At 42.3% G+C, this 12,079-nt stretch overlaps 1 long non-coding RNA gene across 1 annotated transcript; it reads left to right on the top strand.

Moving 5' to 3' along the window:
- Positions 1-5,605: 5,605 nt before the first annotated feature.
- LOC115573511 (uncharacterized) lies at positions 5,606-7,032 on the top strand. The gene is made up of 2 exons (XR_003982294.1): positions 5,606-5,774; positions 6,824-7,032. It is a non-coding gene; the product is annotated as an uncharacterized LOC115573511 (long non-coding RNA).
- Positions 7,033-12,079: the final 5,047 nt, after the last annotated feature.

The raw sequence follows: 12,079 nt of genomic DNA, 5'->3' as shown, positions 1-12,079 counted from the left end.
AACCTGGAATCTTATACCATGACATTTTAATGGAAGATCCTGGTTGGCAGCTGTCACTGACGAAGGCTATACTTTTTGGTGTAGCTCAGTAAACCAGAGCAGTAGAGGCTACATAGCCCTGTAACAATAGTTCAACCATGACACTCCACTAATAACATGCATATAACACTTAGAGGCATACCAAACATGTTTGAGAAAGTATTCAGATCTTAACTAGCAGCAATTTTTTTAGCTTAACCCATCATTCTGAAGTTACCATATCAAATTAGATTATCTATAAACCTCGCTATTTGTATGAAAGGTCCAATTATGGCACAAAGGAAAAGGCACTGTTTTCCCTGGTCACTATCCCCAGGGTAACCGTAGAACAACTGGAATAACTGTGGAAACTCTAGACTGGAAAAGTAAAAAGAACCTGCTGATGAAGGAGGCAAAGAAGGTGAAGATGGAGGGTGATAGAAACAGAGGCTCAGTGCGGCCATTGATATGTGTTTCCTTGTACCGTTGGGAAAAGCAGTCATACCACAGGTAAGGTAGGTAGGTGTCCTGTTTTATCAGTCCGGTCCTCTCCAAGCTCCAACCAGTTTGATTTCGTGCCAAGCAACATTTCTTATCTTATTGGGTTTCTTAACAAGGCTTTAAATGTGAAACCTTTGTAGGAATGTGTTGTGGAAAAGTCTTCATCTTATGATTCACTTACATGACTACATGAACTGTCGCTTCTGTCATCTTTTCTCCAGTTTCACTCAACTGTAGTACTGTTTTATTCACACCTTTTTTATGTTATACTTTAGAATAAGAAACTTTTACTTTAATTGTTATTGTGAGAAATAAAAACACGATGTGTCACAGTTGACATGATGGACTGTAGCGCTGCTGTCATTCATGGGCTCTCATTATGTTGCCTGAGCGGCTGAGTCACGTGCGACAGCTAGTGGGGAAATTCACTGTTACCGGTCCTGTCTGGTATTATTCAACCACAGCAAAATGCTAGGAGGTGGTAATTTAAAAAAAGTTGTGTGTTTTGGCTTTAAATAAATGTATACTCATGTTACGCAAGTGTCAGCATGATGTCATCATATCCCTGAGAAATATCAACTGAGACAAATAATCTAGAGAAAAATACAAAATACGATGTTATTCACACATGCTTTACAAAGTGGAGTATTAAGTCAAAGCAAAATAGGAAAGTTAGATTGTCTTCTTACATCATTTCTGGTTTCACAGTGTTCACAGTTGGTATGAACTCAGCGAACTGGGAATTCATGTGATGAGACAAACACTGCAGTGATTCAGTGATATGTCTCTGCCACCAGCAGTTCACAGCAAGGAAAAGAAACGAGGGAAAAGTCATAATTTGAGGTTTCTCACCGAAATGTGAGCAGGAACTTTAAAGCTTTTCAGTTTCGCAGTAAGACAGAAACACATGCAAAGTACAATCATGACAACTATGAACAAAAATACCTTTTTAAATCACTTTTTTGTTTTGTTGGACCTTATCTCACCCCTTTTTTTCAAACACAACAAATTGTTTCGAACTGCGGTGCAAAATGAGTTGAATATTGTTTAATGATTAATTTCATGCTGCACTTCATTATTGGCGTATTTACAAGATTAAAAAACTTCGGTAAAGTAAAGTTTGTTTCGAACAGATGACGTCAAAATGCTGATGGTTTGATAGGAGGAGCCACATGAGGTAGCTCAGGCGCCTGGTTTGGATCCCTCCTGGGAGTTCACTTTCAGAGGCGTACAAGACAGGACAGACTGGAGGGAGAGCCCGGGGCAGACCCAGGATACGTTGGTGGTATTAAATCTGATAGTTGGAGAGGAACAGGGGAAGTCCTGAGGGCAGCTGTCAGGTAAGAGAACGTTTATCTGGTCTAGACTGGAAAACAGACAGATGGACGGATGAAAAAAGTTTAAAATTCACTTTCTGAAACATCCAGATTTAGAACCATCGACTGTTTTGGGTGTTTGATAAAACTTTTAAATAACTTTTTTATGCGTGCATCAGTCTGTTCTCTGCTCAGACTAGAACACAGCCGGATGGGTGGATGAAAAAAGTTAAAATTTTGATTGTAGTCATGAAACATCCAGACTTAAACACAGCAGTAACCTCAGCTGTCACCTCTCGCCGAGATGTGGCTCTTCATCACACGTCCTCCTCCTTCCCTCGTAACAGTTTTGCTCATTGAAGTTGAATCCAACTCGGCATTGACACATCTGTGTCATTTTCATTAATGTTGTTTGTGTTTGTGGCAGATGGCCTGAATGTTTCTGGTCCCCTTGTGAAGTCGCAGATGAATGTGACTTGTTTTCCTTTTTCGGTCGCTGTTCTCCCTCCTTACTCCTCGTTCTGTCACAACTTATCTCCTTCAGGTTGCCAATGAGTCTGAGCAGCGGCGCTCCGAGCAACGAGATAATTGTCACCCCTCTTTCTTCCACCCACGTACAGTGTGCTCGCGCCACTAGTGTGTGTGTGTGTGTGTGTGTGTGTGTGTGTGTGTGTGTGTGTGTGTGTGTGTGTGTGTGTGATCGCACACACCGGGGATGCGCAGGCCTTGTGGCAGTCTCCTTCTCATTGTTTTGTCTGCCATAATTAGCAGACTTCTCTTGAAAAACGGTGCGACTCACGCACACTGACACACAGAACCTGGGGAGCCTCAGTCCCCCGACACTTGTTACGTTGTAAAGACTTGCCATTTTTCAGGTTTAAATTATTGTTTAGACCTGGAATTCGCTGTATTTTTCTGTCCCCCCCCATCATATCTCCCTCCTGCCCCCCTCCTGCAGGTCATTAGTAATAGCGAAGTCCCGCAGATGGGAGAACATGAAAGGGTCTCTCATGTAGAGCAATCGACTCAATCCTCTCAGATCTCGGAGCAACACGCTGATCAATAAGGAGGTATCGCTTGGCATGAGAAAACATAGAGAGGAAGCCCGCTGTTTGTATGTGTGTCTGTTTAGTGAGACATTTATCTTCGAACACAGCGCTGCTTGCCTCCATCCCCGTAGTGTCTCTTCATTCAATATCCATATATCATTCAGTCCAGACGTTTCCCCTTTTTCCACTGCCGCCGCTCCCTGTGTGAGGCTTCAAGCACCATGAGGACGGCCTTGATAACATTGTCAGGAGTGTTACACTGAAGGTCACGACAAATGATGTTCTGTCACAAAATTAGAAATGGTTACATTTTTATGGTGAGAAATGCCGGATATTGAATTCCCGTCAAGGAGTTAAAGAGTCTGGAATGGCATTTCGGCAGTGAAATCTTCAATAAAAAAAAAATTATTGATGTGAGTTTAAAAAGCAGAAAAATGTAGAAAAAAAAGGAACCAATGTCACATATCTCATGAAACACACCCTTCAATTCTAAACAGTCAACAAAAGGTTCAGGTTGATTTTATGGCTGCCATTGAAAGTCATTAAATACCATTATCAATTAATCTTGTGATTATTCAGTCAGTCAGCAGTCAACTAATTGTTGGTCCATAAATTACAGAAAAAATTAGTAATAGGAAAACACGAGTGAATGAAAAAACACGGCAGCAAATAGCGTGTATTTCTGTTGCTGTGTTTTCCTACTTGCTGTAGGGATTTTCAACAATAATCGGACAATTCAAATCTTCTACGGCTCAATGTAATGTCAGCAAATGTCTTTTTATATCCGACCAACTGGCAGAAACCTGAAAATATTCAGTTCATTATGACGTAAAACAAATAATAGAAGGAAAGCTTTGTAACAGAGAGGATGAATTCCTGACAATATTGTAATTTGCATTTTCACTTAAAAAAACGACTAAAACAAGCAAATGTCAGGTAAACTGCAGTGTCTATCTAAAGACTCCCAACAGAAGCTAATTTTAGCCACTATTAGCTGTTGGTAATACCAGAACGGAAGTAAGGCTGTAACAGCACATCGCACATCCTTCCACTCAGAAATTAAAAGTTCAGGTCCTAAGCATGAACACACTTTTGCTTATTTCTAAACACTCGCTAAGCGGAAGGATGGGTGATTTCTTTGTTCGCAACTTGCTTTAACTGTAGGATTTGACAACGTAGACTGTAACTGTGCATCTGATACTGAAGCAAAATGTTCACATGCAGGTAAGACATATACGCTGATCAATAGAAAGGAATAAGATGATTCGATTCCCCAGGCTCCCACAAAGGATAAGCTGTCGAATGAAATCAACTTCCAAATTGCATGAATTGCTGATGAAAACATTATTTTTATCTTAATGAGCCGTGACACATAAAAGCCTCCGGAGAAAATACACACACACACAAGCAAGATTAAGCTGAGAGGGCTTTGATTGAAAAACTCAGCGAATCATATCAGCTGCATGTTTAAAGTCAACTTGAACTGATGCACGCTTTAATATGGCTCTCTGGGCCATGCGGCATTGGCTACGTGAACTAGAGGTTGTGTATGAAATGATGGAAGAAGTGAAGAGTTGATGTAAGGCGAGTCTGAAGTGGCTAATGTGAAAAGCTGTTTTGGCCATTTTGTACTTTTCAGATGAGCGCTTGTGGATTTTCCTCTGACGGTCGAGTCACAACAAATGATATGATCTCAACCAAACTGTGGATTCATATTAATTCAGTGTCTTAAAGGTTCAACATGTAAGAAATTTCGTTGAAAACAAGACTCAATCATCAACAGAATGTGGAAAATAACTGTTTGACGTTATGGCATGTTGTGTTTCGATGTTTAGCATGCTAACCAGCTAGCCCTGTACTGTCTGGGTTTAAAGCTCTACTGAAATTACTACGCTAACTAGCTAACCCAAGGCTTCCCGAGCTCCAAGTCCAGACCGCTACCTGCACGGCTAACTGAGCTAACGTTAGCTTCAGATAGCAGTAAGCAGATACTCTTACTGGTGAAACACTGATGAGGCTGATGAGCTTCATGAAGCTCCATGAACCGATGAATCATGCTTAAAAACAATGTTTCTCAATATTTGTCCTCTACAGCAGAAGTAAAACAATATCTACTTCATAAAAAGGCAGATTTTGTTGTTCTGAGCTCCATCTTGAATAGCAAGTGTCAGCAATCCTAAATATCAATAACCTTAACAAGGACAAGATGAAATAAGTTTTCAGCTTTGCCTCGGGAAATACATTTATTGTTTTTTACTTCACGAGGGGTTGCATAACTATTACGAAACGCTGCTTGATGAATTAGTGCTGCACAGCAGCAAACTTGAGAAGAAATTCTCTATTAAAATCAAGGACTGCCTGTAAAGAACTACTTTATCTTACAAAAAATACCAAACCCAGTGATAAATCATCCCTGCAGATTAATTTAAAGGATAGTGTTCAGCAGGTGGGCGCGAACAAAAAAAAAAAAAACAAGTTAATTTTCCTTGTTTTGTACATCAGCCTCCTCAAGAAATGTAGCCTGAAGTTTGAAAACATTGTCATTTCTCCCCTTAAATAATATAATGCAACCAGGCAGAATGTTCAGACTGTTTATGAAAGTATACGGTGCATTTTTACATTAAAATGTTGCACAGTTGACCAGGGCAACAAGGAAACACTGATGTCATGTTCAAGGGACTCTCCCTGATTTGAACCCTGCCAACTGTGATCACAACAGGTCATGTCTCCCATGGACCTCCTGATTACAGAGTGATATGTCTGTGTGGGATGGGAGTTGTGGTACCTGGCAACCCAACCTAGAGGCAAAGGTGTGCATTTGATCCTGACTGAGGTGCGTCACTTGTCTCACTCAAGTGCTGCATTTTGTGTCGTCTGCTGCTGCAAACAGGTGAAAAAGTTGTCAAGAAGAAGAAATATGCAAATTTCACTCCACTTGGTGCGAGACATTCCCCTTTTCTTATAGATGTTGACTTTTGATCATTTTTTCCTGTTAATTTCACATCTTTTGCTGTGCATACTTGCCAAACAAGAGAGCTCAAAAACTGGGACGATTTCAAAATCAAAGTGGGGAGCTGGGGGTCCTGTCTGCATGAATGGTGGTCTCTGGGATTGGCGCGGTGTGATTACAGCCTCTTTCCTTTAAAACCTTTACGTGAGAAATGTGATTTTCTCTTTCAGGGGCGTCCGGCATTTGTTTAAATATTCTTTCTAATCTCCATTCCTCTGTCCATCTCTCAGACCGTGAGAGGGATGATGCGCAGCAGTACAGCAGACCACATACTGTTCAGAGCCAAAAACAGGTTATTATAACGAAAAAGTATGAAAAAATCGTCAGGAATCGTGAGAAATACAGAAGAATTGTGACCCTAGGGAGAGGGCAATGAAAAACAGGAGTCTCCAGGGGAAATCGGGAGGGTTGGCAAGTATGTTACCGTGCGGCATGAATTTCAGAATAATCAAAAGCAATTTCCCGTCCACACCCTTGTACTTACTCTGCCGTCGAGGACAGGCTATTAGCCAATACCTCTTAGAATCTCCCTCCTTCTCACCACCTGATGTCGGCATGTATGGTGGTCTCATCCATAAAGTTTATATTGTGTCGTCCGAAAAAAAAAAAAGGAATTTCATCATGAAACATGCTCTATATAGTGATACATACAACCCAAACACACAAAGTAAAGAAAACTATATTTCCCCTGGTAAGTAAGATGTCTGGCTGCCATTTTATCCGGTTGTCCTCCCTCCCTGCCCCTCTTCTTCTGGCTGACGGATTCAAAAGGAATAAAAACGAGGAGGTGGAGGAAGAAGCTCACATAAATGGTGACTCTCTTGACTGTGGCAACATGTATCCTATGCGTGTGTGTGTGTGTGTGTGTGTGTGTGTGTGTGTTCCTTAATGCATGTGCAATATGTTTTATCTTGTGTTCTGCGTGGTAGGCTTCTGAGGCTGCGGGCGTCGCTCAGCGGAGAGTACCCGTGTCCAGAGTTATCGATCGGCAATCTGAAGTTCACTCGGCCAGTGGGAGGGCTTTTGACAGAAAAAGTCTCCGCCACCTGAAAACCCGGAGAATCGAAGCAGCTCGGAGGATTAAAGTGACACTAAGCAAGATTTTTATGTACTAATAAAAATGTATTGCCTGCCTAAATCAGAGAGTGGAGCCGCGACAGTGCTTAGTGTCTCATTTTTTTTCCCCCCTAGATCTAATTTGCCCTCAAAATTAAATTCCGGTGATGTGTATGGTCACTCCTCTGCCAACAGGAACTGCCGGGTCACAAACATAAATCACAGAGCAAAAGATGATCTTTCACTTCTCTCTTTCCTTCAGCAGCCCTTTTTTTATATAAAGAATCTCTCACAGGTCGGGGTTTGGAAATTGAAATTCATGTTTTTTCAGCTTCATCTCGCTGCCAGCATATGAGACTCCCTGGCAGCGCGAACAATAACATCAGATTCATTCCCTGCCTCTCGCTCTTTCAGCAGAGACTTTACAGAGCGGCTACCCTTACTGAAACTTCCCTTTGTTTCAGCCGCCAAGAATTTCCTTTTCATTCTTTGTTTCTTCTTTACCGCTATGTCTTTCTCAGCGCTACGATGACGACACAGAAGGCGGCGTTCGGTAATTAGAAGAGATAAGACATAGGGCCTCGGATGGCGAACGCTCACAAAAGCCCGGGACGAGAATCACAGACAAAAGCTTCTGCAGTGGTCAGCAGAAAAAAAAAAGAAAAAAAAAAGAATAGAAGAAGGCGTCTTGGATCAAAGACAGGTTTGAGGAAGAGAAATGAGAGTATAGGCGGATGGAGGGAAAAGAGCGGGGCACAGATGACGAAAAAGAAGAGTTAGAAGATTTCTTGCATCAAAGAAAGGTTGATGGAGGAGGGAAAGAAGCTACAGGGTACGAATACAGGACACACAGAGGAAACTCAGCAGAAATGTTCAAGTCTTTTGTCATGAGGCTGTGAAGGAAGAGGGTCGTTTTTCAGGGTTTTTTTCGGTTCCTGAAAGCGCGAGATAAAAAGCGGTTTACTGTGTATGTATTGATCTCTGTGTAGTATCACTAAATCCTCTATTTATCATTTAAATCTGTTGGCTTCTCACCAGAATCATCTGTCAACACGCTGCACAAAGCACTCTCTATAAGGTCTGGTGCTCTGTCTGACATTATCCATTAGTTCCTATGGATCTCTTTAAAGACTGTAACCCGCCCCGCCTGCCTGCCTGACTCATTCCTTTTTGTCCACTTTCTCTTTTCACTCGGCTCCTGTCATTACCTCCCTCCCCTCCATTTCTTCCCTCGCCCATTCTCCGCTCCACTCTCATCATCTCGAGTGACAAAAAGTATCACTTGGCGTCTAACATTTCATACAGCGGCAATCTGAGTCATCTCAAAGGACTCGACTGCGGCTAATGATTCTCAGAAATACAGCTCAGGCCCTCAGGCCAGCTAGTACATGAAAGGAAACTCGGGGAGAGGAAAGGTAAGGAGTTAACTCGCTTCACAGGGCCTGCTGTGCTAATTATTCATACCGCTCTTAACCATTAGGCACGTCGGTCCATTTATTGTATAAGCCCTGATGGGAGCCGCTGAGAATACGCATTCAAGCCACGGCCAGAGCAAATACATCGTGTTGAACCCATCTGAAGGCATTAGAAAACACTGTGACTTTCCCTTTTGTCCCCACATCACTATAGTGCGACAAATACAATCATTACAAGGAGGTGCCCATGCTTCATGACAAAGCAGCCTCCACATCTGTCTCCCATTGGAAAAATAACAGGCACAAAAGATGAAGAGCTCGCCATCCCTGGAAAGTGACTGTGATATGAGCAAAGAGGGATTTTGAAGTAGCAAGGGTAAGAGAATTGTTTTTGTGCAATCTCTACAGCAGCACTTTCCAAAAATGTTTTAACCTGTTGGACCTCGTCAAAGCAAAATTCATCCCTGTATCTCCGCAAAACTGTTCCAGATCTTGGTGACGGCCAGTATACAGGTATCACTACTTATTTGCTGGGCAAATTGAGGACCTACTTAAACTTCTACTTTCTCTGCACTGCACATGTGGTTTAAAGTATCATGAGACAAAAATATGATCCAGGAAGTCCAGTTGGACACATGGATATGAGGGCTTACCAGATGGCGTTATGACTACTAGATGCCAAAACACTGCACAGCAGTTGAAACAGGATCTTGTATTTCAGGAATGTAATCGAATGCTTGTTTTTATTGGTTTGGCCATTGAAGTGCCTGACCAGATGACACTGAATTGCAATGCGGTGAAGGGTCAGGATTCATGGTTCAGTTGTCTTTCTACAACCTAGGGTAAGACATTAAAACGCAAGTTGCCGATCATTTATGCTACAGAAAAAAGAAAAAAAAAACCTTTGTGTGGGGGCATGCTAAGAGCTAAATTCAGCATTGTTTCCTATCCCTGCAACTTGTTTGCTGGTGCTCCTTTCATTGGCAACAGAGTTGTACAAATTGATGGCAATCATCACTGATCAGCCACCACAATAAAACCACTGATGGGCGACGTGAGTAACATCAGTTCTGCTGTGAATCCCTGGGTCACGGCACCTGTGTGGAAGCCGTTTGACGCACACCACCCAAACAAAGACCTTTGTGGACCAAGTACACCCTCTCATGGCAGGGGCACTCCCCAGTGGCAGATCTACAAAGCCTAAATTAAAAGTTCAACCCAACTTTCATAAGGCAAGCAAGCTACTGCACTGCTGGTGTTTCAGTTTAACGAGCATTTGTGTTAACTGGTGGCTACCTACTCTGTCCTGTCTGGATCGGTAGCTAGTAGATGTAATGTTGAGGTGATGACTTTATAACAACAGGAACAAAGAGGCAGCGGACTGTGAATCATGCTGCTCTTTGTATCAGTGATAGTAGTAAACTATGATTAGGAGAGAAAATAAAGCTGACATGTTGTGCTCCGAGTCCGGTTAGGTAAGGGTTAAAATGATGCACCCCCTGACTAGAGGGGGTTAGTCAGCACTGCTTCAAACATTCTGTTGCCCTGATTGGTTGAAGGTCTTCCCGATTGAGTCCAGAGGCATTTTCGACTGTGCCCGTTGATAACATCTCTTTGAAATCAAAAAGGAGCCAAGAAGTTTCAGACTGATTCGCATTTACAAAACTTACAACAGTAGGTTGATAAACTATTGGATATTTAAGTCTTGCTTGTCTCGATTCTGACTCATGGTACAGACAGTTTCATGTTCACAAAAGAGAAGTTTGAGACTCATATGTTGGTACCAACACATTGCTCAAGATAGAGGCAGAAGGGAAGCATCTGGCAATATAAAATGCAAGTCAACCTCTTCAACCTTCTGTCCTCTCGCCCGCCACCCCCCCCCCCCCCCCCCCCCCCCCCCCCCCACACACACACACACACACTCATCAGGCGCTGATGCTTTCATGTTCTCATGATCAACCACCATCTGGTTGGAAACTGATGTTGCAAGTGTGTAGTGTGTGCATTCATGAGTGTCCTGTGGCAGCAGTGGAAATTACCTTCCAATTAGATCTAATAGATAAAATTAGAGTCCAAAGCATAAAGTGAGGCTGCGGTTAACTCCTCGGGCATGGATCGCCCTGGGTTTGGAAAATTAATTAGAGACTGCAGAGAGAAGTGTTCACAACAGACAAGATCGCATTCATTACACGTTCAGTTTTGTCGGTCACGACTGACGAAGAGAAAGAAATAAATAAAGTGGAAAGCAGCATTCTGTCAGATGCTGATTCATCATCCTTCAAGGATGTCTTCGTCAGACACATTGCAACGTGTGATGAAGATAAAGCACACGGGAGGTTTGAGGGTGAAGTGAATACATCCTTCAGATTTTCCTCAACACAAGTAAAAAAATCTTTCTAGCAGAACTTAAGGTGAAGTGGAAATCGAAGTAAGACTCTCACAGTGGTGAGCCGATTGTTCTAAGGCTTCAAAGACACTTCGGTTCTGTGTGGACTACCTTAGGTTGAAACCAATTACTGTGGTCAGTGCCTACAGTATCTGATATTCAGGGTCGATGAGCTCATGGAGTGGTTACCAATGGCTTCCTTTTTATTTAACACCGGATTTAAGGCAGATTTCCCACCAGAGTCTAATGAGGAAATTGCTTTTGTTCATGCTGTATGGTTTGGAACAGTTTGAAGTGTCCTTAAGTCACTGAAATGTGGCAAACATTGACAATGGAGCTTTAACTAAGAGGAAAAAAACAATTGTTGGAAACCACTCTTAAAATTGCCCAGATTCACTTCAAATTGCTATTGATTGTCAAGACTGTTGTAAGACACACCGAGCTGGTGCATTTTGTCACAGGAAGCGGGAATGAGGACCATCTGATATAAGCCACAAGCTCTTTATACTACTCGGGACAGCATCAGCTCGCATAGAAGGCTAAGTCTAGCAACATCAAAGAAGTCAGTGCTGAATTGTTCAAATCAAATAAAAAATTAAAGGAGAACTTCGGTCGATTTAAACATGCCGCTTCATTGCTCAAGCTACCCTTGACTTGCCAGTACCGAAGACGCGAACACATTTGGTCCAACCATTACAGAGCTCCGTAAACAGAGATTTAGCATTGACAGCTAACAGCATGGGGTCAGAACTTTACACTGTGTTTTAAGCGTTTTAACATGCTCCACATCTCACACCAAAAGTTATGCAACATCAGCAGACATCTTACAACACACCACTGTAGCGTGTATGACTCAAAATGAATAAAAAGGTAGTTAAAACAGTGTGTTTGTGCAAGCAGCCACATTACCTGTTTGTTGACATCGGCGTCTTCCGGTAGCTAGACCAAACTAGTCAATCCGTCGAGCGTGCGCTTACTCCCTCACTGGCGGAGACGGAAACGCATTCCAGCATTTTCGTATTTCTGTTCATAATGTACATGTCCATGTTACAGCCTGTCATGAGCCATGCGCCTTACAACAGCCTGTTAAGCCTATTAAGTGCGCACTCGATGGATATACTAGTTTGGTCTAGCTACCGGAACACACGTATGTCAACAAACAAGCACAAACACACTGTTAAACACACAAGGTTATTAATCAGGCGATGCAACCTCTTCAGCCTCAAAGCTCAATATTACATGATATTTCCATTTTTCACTGCATTGTTTTCATACGTTTGTTTTGTATGCTCTTTCTCCTCAAACCTTACATGTAGTCCTCACAC

Source organism: Sparus aurata, chromosome 22 (assembly GCF_900880675.1).
Source record: "Sparus aurata chromosome 22, fSpaAur1.1, whole genome shotgun sequence".
NCBI lineage: Eukaryota > Metazoa > Chordata > Actinopteri > Spariformes > Sparidae > Sparus > Sparus aurata.
Note: the sequence above shows the minus strand (reverse complement) of the source record. Positions and strands in the feature narration are given on the sequence as shown.